The 19,237-nt window shown below is 36.0% G+C and overlaps 1 protein-coding gene across 2 annotated transcripts in view; it reads left to right on the top strand.

Annotated features, from left to right (window-relative positions):
• LOC5576402 (ankyrin repeat and BTB/POZ domain-containing protein 2) overlaps positions 1 to 19,237 on the top strand; it is a 371,364-nt gene that overhangs the window by 148,985 nt on the left and 203,142 nt on the right. For both annotated transcript variants that reach the window (XM_021849188.1, XM_021849189.1), the window contains exon 3: positions 12,779 to 12,803. The gene's annotated coding sequence lies outside the window, so the exon portion shown is untranslated. The remainder of the gene's footprint in view (positions 1 to 12,778; positions 12,804 to 19,237) is intronic.

The following is a 19,237-nucleotide window of genomic DNA, read 5'->3' on the forward strand; positions in this document are numbered from 1 at the left end:
GCTGAAGTTGAAGTTCGGGGCTCAATCCCGGAATCCGACAAACGGTGAAGTGTTTGCATTTTTCCAAAAGCAAGGATGGGACTGTGACATGTTGTCGGCGATGTACCGTGAAGATTTCTGTTTATTCATCAAGTTTCAAAGGGAAGATCAATTGAAGCACGCGTTGAAGGTTCTTGGCCACGAGGTTATGTTCGAATATGCCAACGGAACCAAGATTCAAGTTACGGTATCAGCGGCAAACGGAATGTTCAAATATGTGCGCGTGTTTGGCTTGCCCCCTGAGGTAGACGACAAGGCATTAGCGTTTGTTTTTGCGAAATATGGATCTATTCAGCATTTGGTCAGGGAACGATACCCCGCCGAATCCGGATTTCCAATTTGGAGCGGTGTACGTGGGATCAATATGGAGGTGTTGCAAGACATTCCTTCACATGTTCACTTTCAAGGTGTGAAAGCTAGGGTGTTCTATGATGGCATCCAGCACAAGTGTTTCCTGTGTGGTTCAGCAGAACATCTCAAGGCAGAATGTCCGAAGCGAAAGTCGGTGAATGAGCGGTTGAGTACTTACGCCCACCCACCGGTGAATCGTACGGGGTTGATTGACGCAGCTGCGTCGTCGTCGAGCGGTAGTGTTAAGCTATCAGTTCCAATCAAAGCGAAGAGGTTACAAATTAGCGAAGAAGTTGAAGTTGCATCACTAGCCGGTGCTGAAAATCAGTTAAACAGCGATATGGGAGATGAATCGAACGGTGATAGCGGAACGTCTGAAGAACATGAAAATGTTGATTCTGAGGACACGAGAGTCGTTGGTGAGGATGGAAAGGACAATCAATGGCAACATGTGAAACGTTTAAGGAGCAAGGAGTCCAACGTAGGCAATGCGGCGAAAACTGCCAAGGTAGGTGATGGCCAAGGCCCCGGTTTATTGAAGTTGCAAGCACGAAGATCGCGTTCATTGACGCCACGCCAGACAGCAACGAAAGGCAACGGAAAAGAAGGGATTACTGGAGATGTGAATCAGTTCCCCCCGTTGGGTAAATAATAAGCGTTTGTTAGAGTATCTGGAGCGGGTGTTACCATGGAGTACACATACAAAGTAGCGACGATTAATTTGAATAGTTCAAATAGCACGATTAACCAAGGATTGTTGCGTGATTTTATCTATGATCATGATGTTGATGTTTTATTGCTCCAGGAAGTAGCATACGAAAATTTCTTGTTCTTACCTACTCATTATGCTTTTGTTAATATTTGTGCAGATAAAAAAGGTACTGCAATTCTGGCAAGGAAAAGTATGGAAATTTCAAATGTACTCTTAGAATCTAACGGTCGAATAGTTTCATTAATTGTTAATGGTATTAATTTTATAAATGTTTACGCACATTCAGGATCAAACTATCGCAGAGAACGAAACGATTTGTTTACAAATTTGATGTCAGTGCATTTAGGTAAACCGGATGCTTTATGTTCAGTTATTGGAGGAGATTTTAATTGTACATTAGAAAATTCAGATTCGAGAGGTGCATCAAACAGCTCATGCGCAGGATTAAAAAAATTAGTCGATTTATTTGAATTAAAGGACGTAGCGAAGTACTTGAAAAAAGACCAATTCACCTTCTTTAGAGGTGAATCTGCCTCGAGATTGGATCGATTTTACGGACCTGCTCAATTTGTCGAAAGCGTTGCTGATATAGTTACAATTCCCGTTGCTTTTTCTGATCATTCTGCTGTGGTAATGAAAGTAAAAACGTCAAGATCAAAAGTCAATATAAGAGGTAGAGGGTACTGGAAAGTAAATCCTAGTATTCTGGAGTCCGAAGAAATTTCGAATAGGTTTACAGAAGAGTATGAATTGTTAATCTGTGTCTTGTACTCCAGCGATCTTAGTTCCTGGTGGAATTATGTGTTGAAACCAAAATGTAGACAATTTTACAAAACAGAAGCCTGGAAAATTAACAGTAAAATAAGAGCAGCAAAAAGCGAGCAGTTGAGGAAATTGATTGATTTGAATGAACGTTTGGCGAATGGACAAGATGTTTCAGTATTGATTAACTTAGCCAAATCCCGTCTGATGGAAATTGAGTATGAAAGAGTCAAAAATTTTTCAAAGAAATTATCAGAAAACAATATTGCTGAAGGAGAAAAAGTTAGTATATACCAAGTATCAAATCAGATACATAGAGGAGTTTATAGCAATCAATTGACGTTAAAAGGAGAAAACGGACTGGTGTCGGATCGTGAAAGTTTAGGCAAAATTATTCAGAATCATTTTCAACATTTATTTCGAGGAGATACAGATGAAGAGAATCAGAACCCAAATGAAAATCCATTAAATTACATAACATCCTCTGTAGAAGAGGAAGAGGCAGTTGCACTATCTGAACCTATATCAGTGGAAGAGATATGGCAAACTCTTAAATCATGCAATCAGAAGAAATCTCCAGGACCTGATGGGCTAACACAGTGATTCTCAAAGTGGGCGAATTCGCCCCCCTGGGGGCGATTTTTGAACTCATGGGGGCGAAAATTTGAAAAACAGAATTTGGGGGGTGAAAAATCCAGAAAGGGGGCGAAAAGGCTAACACGAGAGCATTTGAAAACAATTACTCATAATCATTTAATCATTGAATCATTCATTAATTAATTCCAGGAATAATATACCTTGGTTCGATATATCTCTAATTAGGGTCATTTTAAAATCATGATAGTTGATAATTGTCCAACACAACATAAGATTTTAAGTTTTGAGTTTTAAGAATGGTCGGTATTTGAAATTTTCACAAGGTCGGATGATGAGTTACAGATAACATTTAAAACACAACATTATTTGGATGTACAAAACGTGTATCTGAGAATTTTTAGAACTTTTTTCAAATGCTCAATATTTTATGTAAGGATTGTTTCATGAGGGAGCTTTGAGGTTAGGATACTAATATTTCTTTCATTGGCATCCAGCTTTTTTGACAGAAAAAAATATTGCATTGAAAGATGAGTTTAAAAACATTATATATTTTCATATTTGTTCAGTGTTTTTGGATTGAATGAAAAAAAAAAAAAAATCGTCAAACATTTACTATTCACAATTTTTGAAAATTATTGCAGTAATTTTTGAAATAAAAAATAAATCAGTATGAAATCACCATTAACGAATCATACCCCAACTACGTTACAAGTTGGTGCCTATGCATATATTATATTCATAAAGCTTAAACTAGGTCGATCTTGTATCGAAAACTGATTCATTAGCCTGTATTGCACGCAAAAAATTGATGAAATTGCTTTTTTAAATTGTTATCTAGTAAATCTTACCTAATAATTTTCTAATATCGATATCAGGGGGGCGATTCCAGATAAATGTTGGTCTCAAGGGGGCGAAAGTTGAAAAAGTTTGGGAAGCACTGGGCTAACATATGAGTTCTATTTGAAACACTTTCATATAATGAAGGAAGAGATGTGTAGGCTTTACAACGGATATCTAGCTGGAACACTGAATCCACCAAAGTATTTTTCAGAAGGAATAGTAACTTTGATTCCAAAGCAGGGCGATCGGACACTTCTTGAAAATTTCCGACCAACGTTGTTGAACGCGGATTACAAGTTATTTGCAAAGATTTTAGCTAACAGAATTCAACCACTTTTAAATAATTTGATCGGTCCAGGCCAAAGCGCATGCATAAAAAATAAATCATGCATAGGCAGTCTTGAAGAACTGAAGAAAATACTAACAAGGTCAATTGAAACAAAACGATTAAAAGGTTTCGTGGTTAGTTTAGATCTCGAAAAGGCGTTCGATCGGGTATACCATCCTTTTCTTTGGAAAACTCTACAGAAGTTTAACTTCCCAGAACAATTCATTGATTGCATCAAAAGATTATACGCTCAAGCCTCTTCCAAAGTTTTATTTAATGGATTTTTAAGTCAAGATTTTCACCTTAGGTCATCCGTTCGACAAGGTTGCCCCTTAAGCATGATAATGTTTGTTTTATACGTAGAGTCTCTCATAAGGAACATTTATGCGAACACTTGTGGGATTCTTGCTTACAATAATAGAGTAAGGTGGGGCAAAAGTTCGACCTTAGTGGTATAATCAAAGTTTCCAGAAAAACAATAGCAGTTAAAACAAAACAAATACCATGCAGTGAACCTTCAACATATTGGCTATAATTTTGCAGAATAAACTTGTGTCAAAATATTTACTCATTTTTAGTTATAACAGTTTCAAAATTGATTGTCTTATTCGAACTTTTGCCCCACCGGTGGGGCAAGAGTTCGAATCTAGTGTGGGGCAAAAGTTCGCTGGCTAAAACACAAAATATTGATCCTTTTATGACAGACATACCTTACACCAGCCGTAAACTTAAGTTTAACGAAAAATACACACTAAATTTTCATCAAAAAATTGCCCAAAATCGAGTTAATTGTTATAAACTCAAAAATAGCAGTTTTTCGCAAAACTAAGTGTAAATGTAAAATTTTGGTGACAATTTTCACACGATCAGACAAATGTAACTAAATTTGAAGATAATATGTGGATTTTAGGCAATTTGCAAATTTTTCCGTGATTTTATACATGGGTCGAACTTTTGCCCCGCTGATTCGAACTTTTGCCCCACTATGGGCCAAATATTGTTTTCAAGCATTTATGCAAAAACTAATACACCTCAAAGCAACCTTATGATAGGCCTAGAAACGCCCTTACATAAAATATTGAAAAAGATTTTATCTTCAATTGATTCCATGCAACGAAAGTTTGACCAAAAATTACAATATTCACGTTGAAAAACAACAAATAGCCATAACTTATCCAAATCTCAATCGATTTTTATGATATTTTGAGTGAAAGTCTCTTACTTGAATAGCATTCGAACCACCATGACATTTATAAGATTTATTTTGAATTGAGCTAGAAATCTTAAAAAGAAACTCTTACCCCACTCGAACTTTTGCCCCACTTTACTCTATCCTTAAAGTTATCGCATACGCAGATGATTTGAACGTGTTTATACGAACTGATGAAGAATTTGATTTGCTTATGAAAATCATCTCATCCTTTGCCAGCTTCGCGAAAATCAAACTGAATATAACTAAGTCAAAGATTTTAAGGTTAAATAACTGTCCATCGGGACCACAATTAATTACAGAAACTGATGAGTTGAAAGTGCTAGGAGTCATTTTTAGAAAATCATGGAGTGAAAGTATCGTTACTATCGATAAATTGGTTTTCGATATAAAACATAGGTTAAATTTGAATAAATTTCGTAAATTAAATTTGCTTCAACGGGTATGGTTTGTAAATATGTTTGTGTTGTCTAAATTATGGTATTCGGCTCAAATTTTTCCACCAAAGAATATTCATTTAGCTAAAATCAAATCTGCCGTAGGTATGTTTATCTGGCATAATAATGTCTTTAAATTAGATAGAAAGCAACTTTATTTGCCTTTTGAAAAGGGAGGCCTAGGGCTGCAAGATCCGGAGGCTAAGTGTAAAGCACTTTTCTTAAAAAGTATTGTTTGTGATCATGTCGTTAATAATGAAAATTATCTTTTGAATTTTAAACAGCAATCTAGATTAACAAGAAACGCAAGAGAATGGTTAGAAGAAGCAAGGTTTGTTATGCATAATTATAATATAGACTCTTGTAAAATGTTATATACGTATTTTGTAGAGAAAGACAAACATCAACCAAGGGTTGAAAATATATTTCCTGAAATTGATTGGGAAATCGTTTGGAACAATATCAGCAGCTCTTTTTTGCTTTCTGAAGATCGATCCAAGATATACGAGCTTGTTAATGATTTAATTCCAAACAAAAAGAAGTTAGTTGAGTATGGAATCCGACGAATGAGTGATGTTTGCGATGAATGCCAAGTAGTAGATTCTAACGAGCACAGATTAAAGTTTTGTCCAAAAACTGAAGATATAAGATCCTGGGTTGAAGTAATAATACGACAAAGAATGAGATTAGAATACGTTGATTTAGAAATGTTTTTAACTAGTCAATTAGATAGAAAATGTTTTCGACAGCGGTCTGCTCTTTGGTTAGTTTGTCATTATTATAGTTATGTATTAAAAAGTTATCCTAAATGTAGTTTATTTGTCTTCAAAAAGGGTATTAGGGAATGTAGGTGGAATAAACGAGAGGAGTTTAGAAGGAATTTTGAAAGTTATTTGAATATTTGCTAAAATAATGTAGTTAAAAACTATACAAAAGTGATCTTGTTTGTAAAAATGATGTAAACTGGTAACTATTTTTTCAATAAAAAAAAAAATATATATATATATATATATATATATATATATATATATATATATATATATATATATATATATATATATATATATATATATATATATATATATATATATATATATATATATATATATATATATATATATATATATATATATATATATATATATATATATATATATATATATATATATATATATATATATGTATATATATATATATATATATATATATATATAGTTTATATTTTGAGAGACATTTTTTCTTACCCTAAGGTACATATAGGGGGTGCCCCGTTGAGTTTAACAACTTTTTTGTTTAAGGGCCAGTCTAGTACAACAAACACGAAGGTATTGCATATGTATAGCAAACACGAAGATATTCTATGTCCTAGGAAGTTAAGAAAGTTTCCTCTGCTTCGAACCTTCGCACCCACTACTCTCAGTTTAATCTTGTTGAATAGCTGTGCGTTCCATGTCTCACTTCTGCAGGGGAGGGTTTTCTTGGCTGAATTTAGCAATAGTAAAAGTGCAATTTCTGAATTCAGCATAAGGTTGCCATAAATGAGCTGGGGACGGACCTGGTGTAGTGGTTAGAACACACGCCTCTCACGCCGAGGACCTGGGATCGAATCCCATCCCCGAGATAGTCACTAAAAATTTCAGTGACGACTTCCTTCGGAAGGGAAGTAAAGCCGTTGGTCCCGAGATGAACTAGCCCAGGGCTAAAAATCTCGTTAATAAAGATAGAAAAAAATAAATAAATAAATGAGCTCTTTGGCGCGGCCCTATCAAATTAAATAAAAATAGCTAACAATAGGATCGCTACCTATTTTCATTATTTCTACATAATTTGAACTTGATGTTTCCAATCTTAAAGTTATAACAAATATGATAAAGGTATAATCCGCAACTCATTGGTAGCTACATAAAATATCAATTGCATTCGTTGAGAAAATTTGAAAGATTTTTGACGATTGGTATAAATGTGTTAAAACATGGTTCTTCTGAATCTGAATCATAAACTTAAAATAACTTTAACAAGTAAAAAAGTTAGTCAAAAACTATGGGTCATTTCATCTAGAGCGTTACTGTTTTTATCGATATGATTGAATATGCTATGACCACTAGTTGAGGACTCCTTTCTCACCCTCTTACAACACCGTCACTTGAAATGTTTCGTCATTTATGGATAACGCCTTATATGCATATTAGAGTGATGTAAATTTTGAAATTTTGGCTCCCCTTTGCTAAAACGATTTTTGTTATGGTAAATAGCATCTTCCCAAAGTTTGAAGTGATTCGGAAGAAATTTGACTGTGCACACGCCATTTGAAGTTTATATGGAGATTACCATGGAAAACGCCAACCTTTTGTGTTCAGCCCTGTATTATAATATTTTATGGAAAAATGAACAAATTCTACCTATGTGAAATTCTTTCAGCTACAACTTTGTCGAAGACCACATTTCGATTGAACGTCAGGATAAATTGCTATTCATAATCATAAACTGAGTTTGCATTTTACATGCTTAACAAACTGCTCGGCAGGCAACAGTGGTGCTCCTGGCGGGTAGAATACACTCAAGCAAATGGACTAGCGATAAACATAGGAACCCCTTATGAAAATTCGCCACAAGAAATCGGGTTGAAATTTATAAATTTGCCTTATGAAACCAGAATTTGAAAACAAAAAACATTTAAGCGGCAACCTGGAATCGAACCAACAGCCTTGCGATCGACAGGCCCGAGCGTACACCATGCGCCTATCGATGCCTTAATGTTGAGTGATGCTAAAACGATACATAAAGTGTTCGTATTGCAATAATCGTTCCACCTTTCATAAGGCAAAATGTATGAAATTCGATAGTCCAGTTTGCTGCGTCTAGATCAAAGTAATTTAGGCTACTATGTTCTACAGCCAAAAAGCAGTGTTGCTTTAAAAGTAATTGAATGATCATCTCAGCATGATTCAGACTTTGTTAGCAATGATAACAAATTATCCTTACGTCCAATTAAAATGTGGTATTCGACAAAGTTGTAGCTGGGAAGATTTCACACGAGCAGAGTTTGTTTACATTCCAATAGGTTATAATGACGAGCAGTTAGAGGACTGAACACAAAAGGTTTGTTTTTTCCATAGTAATTTCCATGTAAACTTCAAATGACCTGTGCACAACCAAAATTCTTCCAAATCACTTCAAATTTTGTTTAAGCATAGGGGAGCAAAAACTTCAAAATTTGCATCAGTCTAATGCATATTCATTGTATGCATAGGGTAAAGAACTATTTGGGCACTTCCATTATTCACTTTGGCATGGAGGAAGACTTTCTTTCACCCGAATTTATTAAACATTGCAAACAGACTTCAGTACGATGCATATAGTGGCTTCACTCAGCAGCTTTAAAAAAATACCCTGCCGAAATTAATCAAAAGAGCCAAGAAGAGAATCCGGTTTCCTATTCTTAGACAACTTTGTATATTGTAGCGCTTATTTTTAGTTTTTTTAGGAATTTCGATTTTTATTGGTAGATAACCTCAATTTACGACTTAGATCGGGTGTTCGTAAATTGAATTGGTTCGAAAATTGAATCAATTTGAAAAACGAGGTTTTGCCCATAGGAGTCTGATCGCAAGTAATACATCGTTTATATTTTAAAAATAAATTGCTCCACCAGAACAAAAAAGTATGCTAATCATATTGTTGACTTTTGTGGATCTTTGTTAGACAAAATGTACGCAAGTCTCCCAATAATTCCTTGGAGTTTTAGACTCTATCCGAGCAAATGAATATCCACTCAATATTTCTATACATTAGAACATCTAACTTTGGTCACTTAGAGGATTGTTTATTTTTCAGCACAATAATTTGTTTTGATAACTTGATAATACAACTAGTGTTTCAGTTCATCCAAAAACTTCCTGGAGTATAAACCTGGAATGTTGTATTCTTGGTCTTCCAAAGACTCCATTGAATGTAGGCCTTGCGATCTATGAACGTAATAAGTGATCTCAAGTTAGTTCCCAAATATTCCGAAAAACCCTTATCATGTGAATGAGCGGTATATTGTATTCATATTTTTCGGATGTTCTTGGTTCTTCAAGATCTATATTGAATACTAGTGGTCCCGGCAAACTTCGTCTTGCCATCAAGTAGGCTGTCGAAAAATGACATGCAATCTCTCATACAAAATGATACATAAGTTTTCTCCCGTTTGAAGGACTATTCCGAAGACTTTCCTAAACTTTTTCTACGTACGAACACGTCGGAACCCTGGGCAAATACAACAGTAAAAGAATTGTGAAAATCCGTTGAACCGTTCTCAAGGCATTTCGTGACATACAAACACCATTCCATTTTTATTTATATAGATAGATAGATAGGCTTTGAAATCTACAAGCGTAATCAATTGTCTCTAGATAACACAGCGTAACAAAAATAAAATTTTTGCGTGTCTCAGGGATCAAATTATGTGTCTCTTGTAGATTTGGGGTTGCAGTAACTGATGCCGTTCTCAGAAATGTTCCTGCACGTCACAATTTTTAGCTACAGGTTGCCAAAATTTTAGAAAACACTGGTTTCATTGATGTTTACATGAAATTTAAGGTATTGTTCATCAAACTTTCTTCTGATCTAATTCATCAAGCATGCAAGATAAGACTTAAACTTTCAATTTAGATATAATCCAGTTTTAATTTAATAGCAAAATTTAGATTTAATAGTTTTTTTTTTCAACATGCTTGCAGTCTCCATACAAAATTCTTCGTATCTCTTATATAGCAAAATCCAATACTTTTCTGAACCACCAAAAATAACTTTAGTAGTATGAACTTTTTTAATAAGTATTGTTTAACACATGAATTTTGAATTCTGTGGTAGATGAAGCATATAATTTGCCATACAAGCTGACAAACTTGCATGCAAGTTGGCAGAAATAGTCAAATTTTGCATTTCAGCAGTCAATATCTAAAAAACTAGACGTGCTATGATATTTAAAAAACGGCAATTAAGTAAATAGTAAATTTGTTAGTTGTTCTTGGATAGCGAACATTTTAGGCTACAAATTATACCTAGCTTTTATGAAAATTACTTCAATAGTTTACTATAAGCATGTATTGTAGTAATAATTAACCAACATGTCACTTATTGTAGATCAAAAGGCCCATACTACAGGAAGTACTTGGAAGGCTCTGACAATCTATTGAATGGAACTCGACAATACAACAAAAAATTCAAAGCAACATGTTACCTTGAACTCAATGTTACATAGATCACGCTTGTGGATATGAAAATAATATTTCAGAGTATTCTGGAGTTTAGGGCAGGTATGACCTAGGATATGTATCAATAATTTGTGGGCTAAGCATGTGTAAACTAAATTTCAAAGCAAAAAGTCAAGGAATATCATATTATTTCAGCAAAAATTATCATTCCGATCAGTAATTTTATTTGGGGTCGAAGAACTACTTAAAAAAGCTACGTGAATTGCATTTATGAAAACAAAACACTTCGTAAAACGAAGCTTTGGTGTTATTCTTTGTTAGCGAATAGCACAAGTGAAACTCATCAATTTATCTAGCTTATTGGTAAGCATGAGTCTACTGGACGTGTACTTTTTATTAATCAATCAGTTATTATGCTGGTAGATCTTGTATATTTTATGGCCTATCTTTCTGGAATATCTTGGATGACTTAACGGAAGTTTGTAATCATCAATACTCGCAGTTGAATCATTTCAACACTTCTAAGGTTTCAAGGTAAGGTGATACAATTTAAACCTCTTAAATATGTTACAAATTATGCTCGTAGATTTGAAGTCCTATATTTCAGAAAGCTCCTGGATGTTGGGAGAGAGCAACAGCATCATTTTTTTTAACCACAAAAAATATTCACTCGGCGATATTTTTTTTTTGTCAATCGATACCATTGCTCATTTTTTTACAAGTTCTCAAAAAAACTTTTCTTTTTTTAATCTGTGTGGGTATGGATCTTTGGTCGAATTCCTCATATTTTTTTTTTGTAGCTTGTCCACTTATTAAAAAAAGTTCTTGGATCGAACAATTTCAGGTATTGGAGATTTTCCCTAAAAAAATATTCAAATCGGTCGAGTTGCTCCAGAAAATCCAGAAAATATTATGTTTTATGACGTTCCAAGATCGGTTGCACCAATTTACTTCAATTTTTAAGAATAGTCTTCCACCAAACTACCTACTGTTTTGATAACCTAATACAAAATGAGAATTTTATTTTGTGAGTTACGAAAACGGCTCGGTGCCCTAAGGAGCCGTCCATTAATTACATAAGGGTTTATGGGGTGAAGGGGGTGAGGCTTGAGTTTTTCCACGCGTTTAATTTAAAAACTCAAAAATTGTCTTACGTAATTAATGGACAGCCCCTAAGGAATTTCAGAATACCGCCGAGACTAGATGACCAATGATCATAACCCACATAGTCACTAAAAATAAGAGTTTTTGAGAACTTGTGAAATATCGATAATAATAAAAGCGACCTAAATATTTGTTTGGGGTAAAATAATTATGCTGCTAGTAGAGGAATGGTAAATCAAAGCAGCAATCATAGGGCCACAAATCGGTTCCCGTACCCAAGGTCTTCCGTAGAAACAAATCGAATTCCCAAACAATTCCCATGTAGCTTATATTGCTCCATTTCCTGGCCCGTGGGCTGTGTTTTGTGAGTGGGCCCGTAAATGTGTCTTAATCTGATTTTCCACTTGCGCGGGAGTCGTGCGCAGCCAACAAGAAGTAATGCGATCCGACTCCGATGTGTCTGACGAGCAGAACGAAGTGAGGGAACTTCAACTCGGGATGACCTCGCTGTTAAATAGCCGCACATAAAGCGCCCGCCATAACCTTTCCTCTGTAGCACAGTATTGGACAATATGTTTGCAACTTTTTAGATTTTCCTTACAATATTGTCAACTTTGGAGTGTTAGTTTTCAGTTATTGAGGGACCGTTTTTTCACAATACTAAAGCTTAACTTGAATTTTGTCAAAAAATTAGGAAATCATTTCATGGTAACTTCAGCAAAATTGTATATTTGGAAGAGATAAATAAGTTTTCTGAGAGTATTCTGAGATACATCGTTCAAAAATATCTTAGATCTTGTCTACCAAATATGATCCTTTTGTATGGTAAATCGAAAAAGTTGCAAACTTATTGTCCAATACTGTATATAGTGGATTCGAAACGGATATGTGCTCGAATGAAAAGTATCCGACCCGTCGTGTGGTACTGCGGGAAACATTCGTAAATCCCTGACTAATAGGTTCAGATTAGTTGGTTGAGTCTCTAGCATGCCGTAACAATGCTTCGACCGATATAAGTACGATAATCGGCTCAAAACAGGGTAGCTCTCGAGTAGAACAATCTTTGTGCGTGTGTGTTGTTTGGCTTATTGATGGTTGTGATAATTGTGAATTATTCTCCGGAACTGAGTGAAATAGATTGTATCGCTTATTCTTTCAACAGAATCACTAATTTTGATTTTATTGATTGTTTCTTTACAGATTTCTGATAGACTCTGCTAATAAGGTGAGAAAACATAACATTGGAAGTTTTCGTTTCAAGTCCCGCTGGATGCATGATTTGTTAGAAACTATTTTTTTAATGATTCCAATTCATGTAAGCTATCGTATCTCAGTCCGAAGATGTAGAATAATGTATCATCAAAATATAAGAAAAGTCTTTTTCTTCATATTGTAATAAGTAAAAGGTACAAATTTAATTATTCCATAGAATATCATTAAAAACAAAAATACTTGGATTGATATACAATATCAATATTTTTTTTAAATTGAAAGCAATAACCGTTCGCTCATTATTTGTGAAAGAAATTTATAAATCTTACAAATCAATTATTATCTTGTACAGATCCTTAGATACTCAGGAATTGATGAGTACAAAGTTTGGATCTACGATTAAATTTATTGGGTCGTACAAAAAATTATATCTCTAAGCAAACACTTCGAAATCCTTGAACTAAGCAACGAACAGAAAATGATGCTGTGCTCTTTCCACCTACCACAAAACGTTTGTGAGCTCTTAAGGTGAAAATGAATCGAAGCCAAACCTTACACTTTCAAATCTAGAGAACCAGAGAAACATTGAAGCTTAAAACTTGATCGATTGGTCACTCGCTGGTGGTGACCAATCGATCAATGCGTCTGGTTCTCTAGATTTTATCTCTTAAAAAATTCGAGGTTCGGCTTCGATTCATGTTTACATTAATACATCACACCGAAAGCCCCAGGCCATATACTCCTAAATATTTATAGATCTTCATAAAGCTAAAATAAACCAAACAGATCGCAACGAAGTTTAATCGGAATCTTAAAACTTTTATCACATATTGCTGTGTGCGTTTGAAATGCAAATATCAAATGCGGGAACACCAAACGCGGTAAGATTTTTAACAAGGAAGGCGAAGTCAAAATTTGATTTTATTTGCTGGGTTGGCGGTGATATGGATCATGGTTGCTAAGTATCATTTGGTTACTTTGTGTTACCGCATTTGAAGCTCAGTTAGGCTGGATTTGCACGTCAAATGCAAACAGCAATACTCACAGCTCTGAAATTCCGGTAACCATGACAATTCTATGATAACGAGCAAAATTGATTTGATTTTAAGGCTAAGTAGCCCTTCATTTGCTTTGTGTCCACAAAGTGTATTCTGTTTCGAAAAAGTATTACCACATGCACTTACATGCAGAAGTGTAGTTACAGCTATTTCAATGCAAAACGAACAGACTTGCATTAAGGTAACACGGAAGACCGTGTTATTTTCCCTATCTTTTGTCTCACTCTAACAATTATCATCAAAACTTTACAGAAGCAAATCTCGAGTTTTAGTGAACCGGTGAAGCTGAAAATTAAATGGATTGTGCACTACATATACAGAATCATATGATAAATTTTTGACATCAATATATGGAGTGGTACTTGAGATTTGCTTCCTCAAATGGATAGGATGATTATAATGGCGTCCCGTGCGGCCTGAATTAGCAACAATCATCATTAAAGCAAAGTATGCTGTTTCACTCAAGAAAAGCAAAGGAATTCCTTGACTGAAGTGGTCAAAAAAATACCTTAGAAATGACATATCTTCTTAACTGCATACTGCGATCAGAGAAATGTGATTTTCTGAATCATTTCTGGGAAGAAATTTTTCACCAGCCTTAGAACTGGTACGCTGATCATAAGTACTGTGCAAAAGGATAGGACAACCCGAGGAGGAAAGAATAACTCGACAATAACTTATACATACCATATTTTGGTATCATACCACAATTAGGTATTGTTCAGTTATTAATACCTTATTTTAGTATTATAATGGTATTTGGAAAAAGGTTAAAAATACTTCATTTTGGTATTCGTTAGCTATTGAGGACTGCTGGAGGTATTGAACTATTATTGAAAAATTTCACTTTTATATGAAAATCCATCAAGTATTATTTAGGTATTACAATACCTCATCTAATTATCAGCTTGGTATTTGTAGAACATGCAGAAGGTATTATTTGAGGTATTTTACCTCTTATGCAGGGCTCATTCATACCTCATTCAGGTTGTAAGTATTGGGTATGGAATACCTCAATTTAGTATTCAGTAGTTATTTTCTTCTGCTCGGGAAGAAACGGTCAAGGAATGATTCCGCTGCCGAAATTACTTGAGCTGTACGCTGCTGAGAAGTAGAGCTGATTTCATAAAGTCGGTAACGCCTGCCGTATAAATTAAATGGAGCTGTCACTTTTCTGTACGGAAAAATGTGTCGCTCAATTATTCCGCAAGTAAAAGTGACATTTCGCTCATACTGGATCAGCTGTCAAAATTGCTAAGGAGAAATTTTACTTGAGCGCTTTACGTTTCAGGTGCATACCACGCATTAACGCGTACAAATTTCGATGACAGCCTACTTCGCCTTAAGGTACCACAGGAGACCGTGTTATTTTCCCATCTTTTGTCTCACTCTAACTTTTATCATCAAAACTTTGCAGAAAAATTTCTTCCTTCGTGATTTTCCTATCCTTATTAACGAGTCCTGGACTAGTTCATCTCGGGACCAACCTCTTTACTTCTCTTACGAAGGAAGTCGTCATTATCACTTTTTATGCCATAAGTGACCATCTCGGGGATGGGATTCGATCCCAGGTCCTCGGTGTAAAAGGCGAGTGTTCTAACCCCTACATCAGGTCCGTTCCCACACAAACCCCTTTTAAAGAATAAATTGACGCTAGATTCGATTCCCATTTCTTTTTATAATATGAATGCAATGGTGCAATAGTCAAAGTAACTAAGTGTTATATACTTAACATGATCAATTGATCCACTTGCTCCGTCATACCTTATTAAATAAATATTTTCTCTTAGGTTGGCTAAACCCAGTGCATCTACCCTAGATGTTTTGAAAGGTTATCAGAATAGACTTCAATTTACCAAACATTGCAAACCTATCAATATTTGTTCTTCGCTTCATGTGATTTGTTTCGCATTTGGTCGTGTGACAATCGATGATTTGTTCAAACAGGATGTGAATATTTTGATCAGAACATGGGAGGAAAGAAAACAACTCTTCGTTTGAAATTTGGTGATTTATGACCATTAAATCATTTGAGAGAATGTAACCATCTTCCCAAATTCCCTTCATCCCATTTTTGTTGCCAGCTGATCATGACTTGCTGGCGAACAGTATTTATTTATTTATTTATTTATTTATTTATTTTATTTCCTTCATCTGACTTTTGTCTTAATGAATATTGAGGTGGTGGGGAAAAGTCCCTGGGAGTTGACACTAGGAGAAATTGTGGCCAGTCTCCAAAAGACGTAAAAACCCCGCATCTTTTCAAATATCTTTCTACATAAAATAACATGACTTATAAAAATACAGTAAACACATTAAGTAACAGGACATACAATTTAAAAATGAGTCAAGTATTGCAAATATACAGAGGTATTCTCCGTCAGCATCTGAAAAAAACAGAAAGAGACATGTAGCTAAATTTTTCTAACGTTAAGTTATTGGACATATTCTCGCCTGAAAGTCTGTTTGTTGAATCTAATGTTGCATTCATGCTCCATGGAAACCCCTTTGCAGTATTCTTCTCTGGAATGTAGCTGCAGTCATGTTGAAGTCGAACAATTCATATGCTTCGTTGAATACCGTCTGTATGGCATTGATCGGGTTGTGTTGCCCGTAAACCGTATTACTGCCTCCAGCCATGAAAAAGTTTCGCTGTCGCAGGATTCGTTCCGGTGCATAAAAATTTAACTGAGACAGGATTTCTGGTGCGTCTATTTCTCCAAGTATCACCTTCGCTGCAAATCCAGCCTGCTGTGCGGATCTTCTGCTGACCAGTGTATCAATTCCAAGGAGACGGCATCGATGCTCGTACGGAGGCAAGTTCACCGGATCACGCCAGGGCAGAAAGCGAAGTGCACGCCTTATAAATTTCTTTTGGACAGCTTCAATTCTGTTTATCCAAGTCAACTGATATGGGCACCAGGCAACAACATTGGATTCCAACAGTGATCGTACAAGTGCGCAGTATAGTGAACGGAGACACAGAGGATCTTTGAATTCATCACAGATTTTAAAGATAAATCCTAACTGTCGATTAGCTCTGGAAATAATGTCTTCAAAATGGATGCGAAAAGTGAGAGCAGTATCCAAAATAACGCCCAAGTCCCGTACGTGGTCAATACGCTCCAAGTTATGATTGCCGATGGTATAATTGAAGATCATGGGCTTAAGTTTGCGATGAAATGATATAACACTGCACTTGTGTAAACTCAAGGTAAGCTTGTTGATTGAGCTCCACTCAACAAAGATATTTAACAATTCTTGTAATCTAATGCAATCGTCGAAACTTCTGATTGTTAAGTATATTTTTACGTCATCGGCAAAAAATAATTTGCATCCTGTAGGTAGTAGACGAGACAAATCGTTGATGAAGAGCGAGAATAGTAAGGGTCCGAGATTGCTTCCTTGTGGTACGCCAGATAAATTGTTGAATGCAACTGATTTTTCAGAGCCAATCATTACACGTAGTTCCCGATTTGTTAAGTACGTTTTTAGCCAGCAAATAGTACTGAAAGATACGCCAAGCAGCTCGAGTCGCTTTAACAAGATGTTGTGATCTACACGATCGAATGCAGATTTGAAATCAGTATATACCACATCTGTTTGTAGCCCATCGTCCATGTTCCGTATACAATGTGAAGCGAAAATCACCAGGTTTGTAGAAACAGATCTCTTTGGGTAGAATCCATGTTGACTGGTACAAATATAATCTTTACTGGCAGCGAATAACATATCATAAACGACGATTTCGAAGACTTTTGAGCTGGCACATAGGGATGTAATTCCACGGTAATTCTCAACGTCTCTCTTGTCACCTTTCTTGTATACGGGGAACATGATAGAGAGTTTCCAACTGGACGGAAAACGACATTGCTGTAGCGAAATATTGAACAGAGAAGCTAACACTGGGCTTAAGGCATTGCAGCATCTTTTCAATACACAGGACGGGATTCCATCAGGACTTGAAGCAGTGGAGTACTTCATTTTGCTTATCGCAGCAGCGACCTGTTGACTTGTGATATTACTAATCGAAAGCTCACATACATTGATAGGAGTGTTTCTACAGGCAATGTCAATTTGCGAATCGTCGGCTGTAGTTTCATTAAATGCGCCTTGGAAGTGCCTAGCAAAAAGATTGCATTTTTCCGGAGTAGAGGAGGCATGCGACGAGCCCAAGAAAATTTCTGACGGTAGACCAGTCTCATTGCGCTTCGATTTTACAAAATTCCAAAATTGTTTAGGATTTCTGCGTAAATTATTTTGCGTTCGTATAGCATAACGTTTGTAAAGAAGCCGATTATACAGTCGATATTTATTACTTGCTCTGGTTAAGGCCTGCTTGGCAACAATACAACGAGTTCTACAGTATTTCCGAAGCGCTTTGGATCTCTTCCGTTTCAAGTTTTTAAGACGAAAGTTACTCCACGGAGGTATTGCGGGTGGCCTGCGTAATGGAACATGATCGGGCAAGATAGTTTGCATCATTCTTGTATAGCTGTCAACAGCAGCATCGATATTACCCGCAGCATTTAAAAATCGCCAATCGCATCGAAGTAGTGCTTCGCTTAAGCCGTGAAAATCAGCTTTGCGAAAGTCAAAACCAGATTCATACGAAACGTTGTCAAACTTTAGAGGTCTAGGCAGATAACAATCCAACTCTAAAGCAGGATGATCATTATCAAGAGCGCAGAGTGGCTCAATGGCCTCCGAAAGTGCACAGTTTCCAAAGGCTGCTTCGTTAACAAGAACCAAATCCAAAAGACGTTCATTCTGATTGAGTACGTGGTTGATTTGAATCAGACCGTGAAGAGAGAAACCATCAAGGAGGCTACTGCACGCTGTGGACATAGAAGACCGCATAACATCTATGGTTGGACTTGTCCTAGGCGTTGTGTTCCAGCGTAAACTTGATTGGTTGTAGTCACCGAAGAGATAAGCAAGATCGTTTGGTCGTAAGTTGGAAAAAACAGATTCCACGGAGTCGACATGGTTGTTTATGCTTGTTAAATCTGCCTTTCTATCGGGAGGGAGGTATAAGACTCCAACGCTAATACTGAGTCCGGGCATATTCAGATTTACCCAGATTTGTTCCAATGAATCATGCATGGGAGAAGGATCTAAGCTGCAGCTGATTCTTGTTGAAATTGCGATAAGAACACCTCCACCGCGTGATTTTCTGCTATTGCGTTGATTTCGATCGTTTCTGAAGACGGTGTAGGAGTTTCCGAAGAGTTGGGGTGACATGATTTGATCGTCGAGCCATGTCTCCGTAAGAACAATAACATCATAGCAGCAAGTTGATACAGCAAGAAAGAAATCATCTATCTTTGTGCGTAGTCCACGTACATTTTGGTAGAAAAAGGTTAACTTATTCCGTGCATCTTCTTCG

The sequence above is a fragment of the Aedes aegypti genome, chromosome 3 (assembly GCF_002204515.2).
Source record: "Aedes aegypti strain LVP_AGWG chromosome 3, AaegL5.0 Primary Assembly, whole genome shotgun sequence".
In the NCBI taxonomy this organism is placed as follows: Eukaryota; Metazoa; Arthropoda; class Insecta; order Diptera; family Culicidae; genus Aedes; species Aedes aegypti.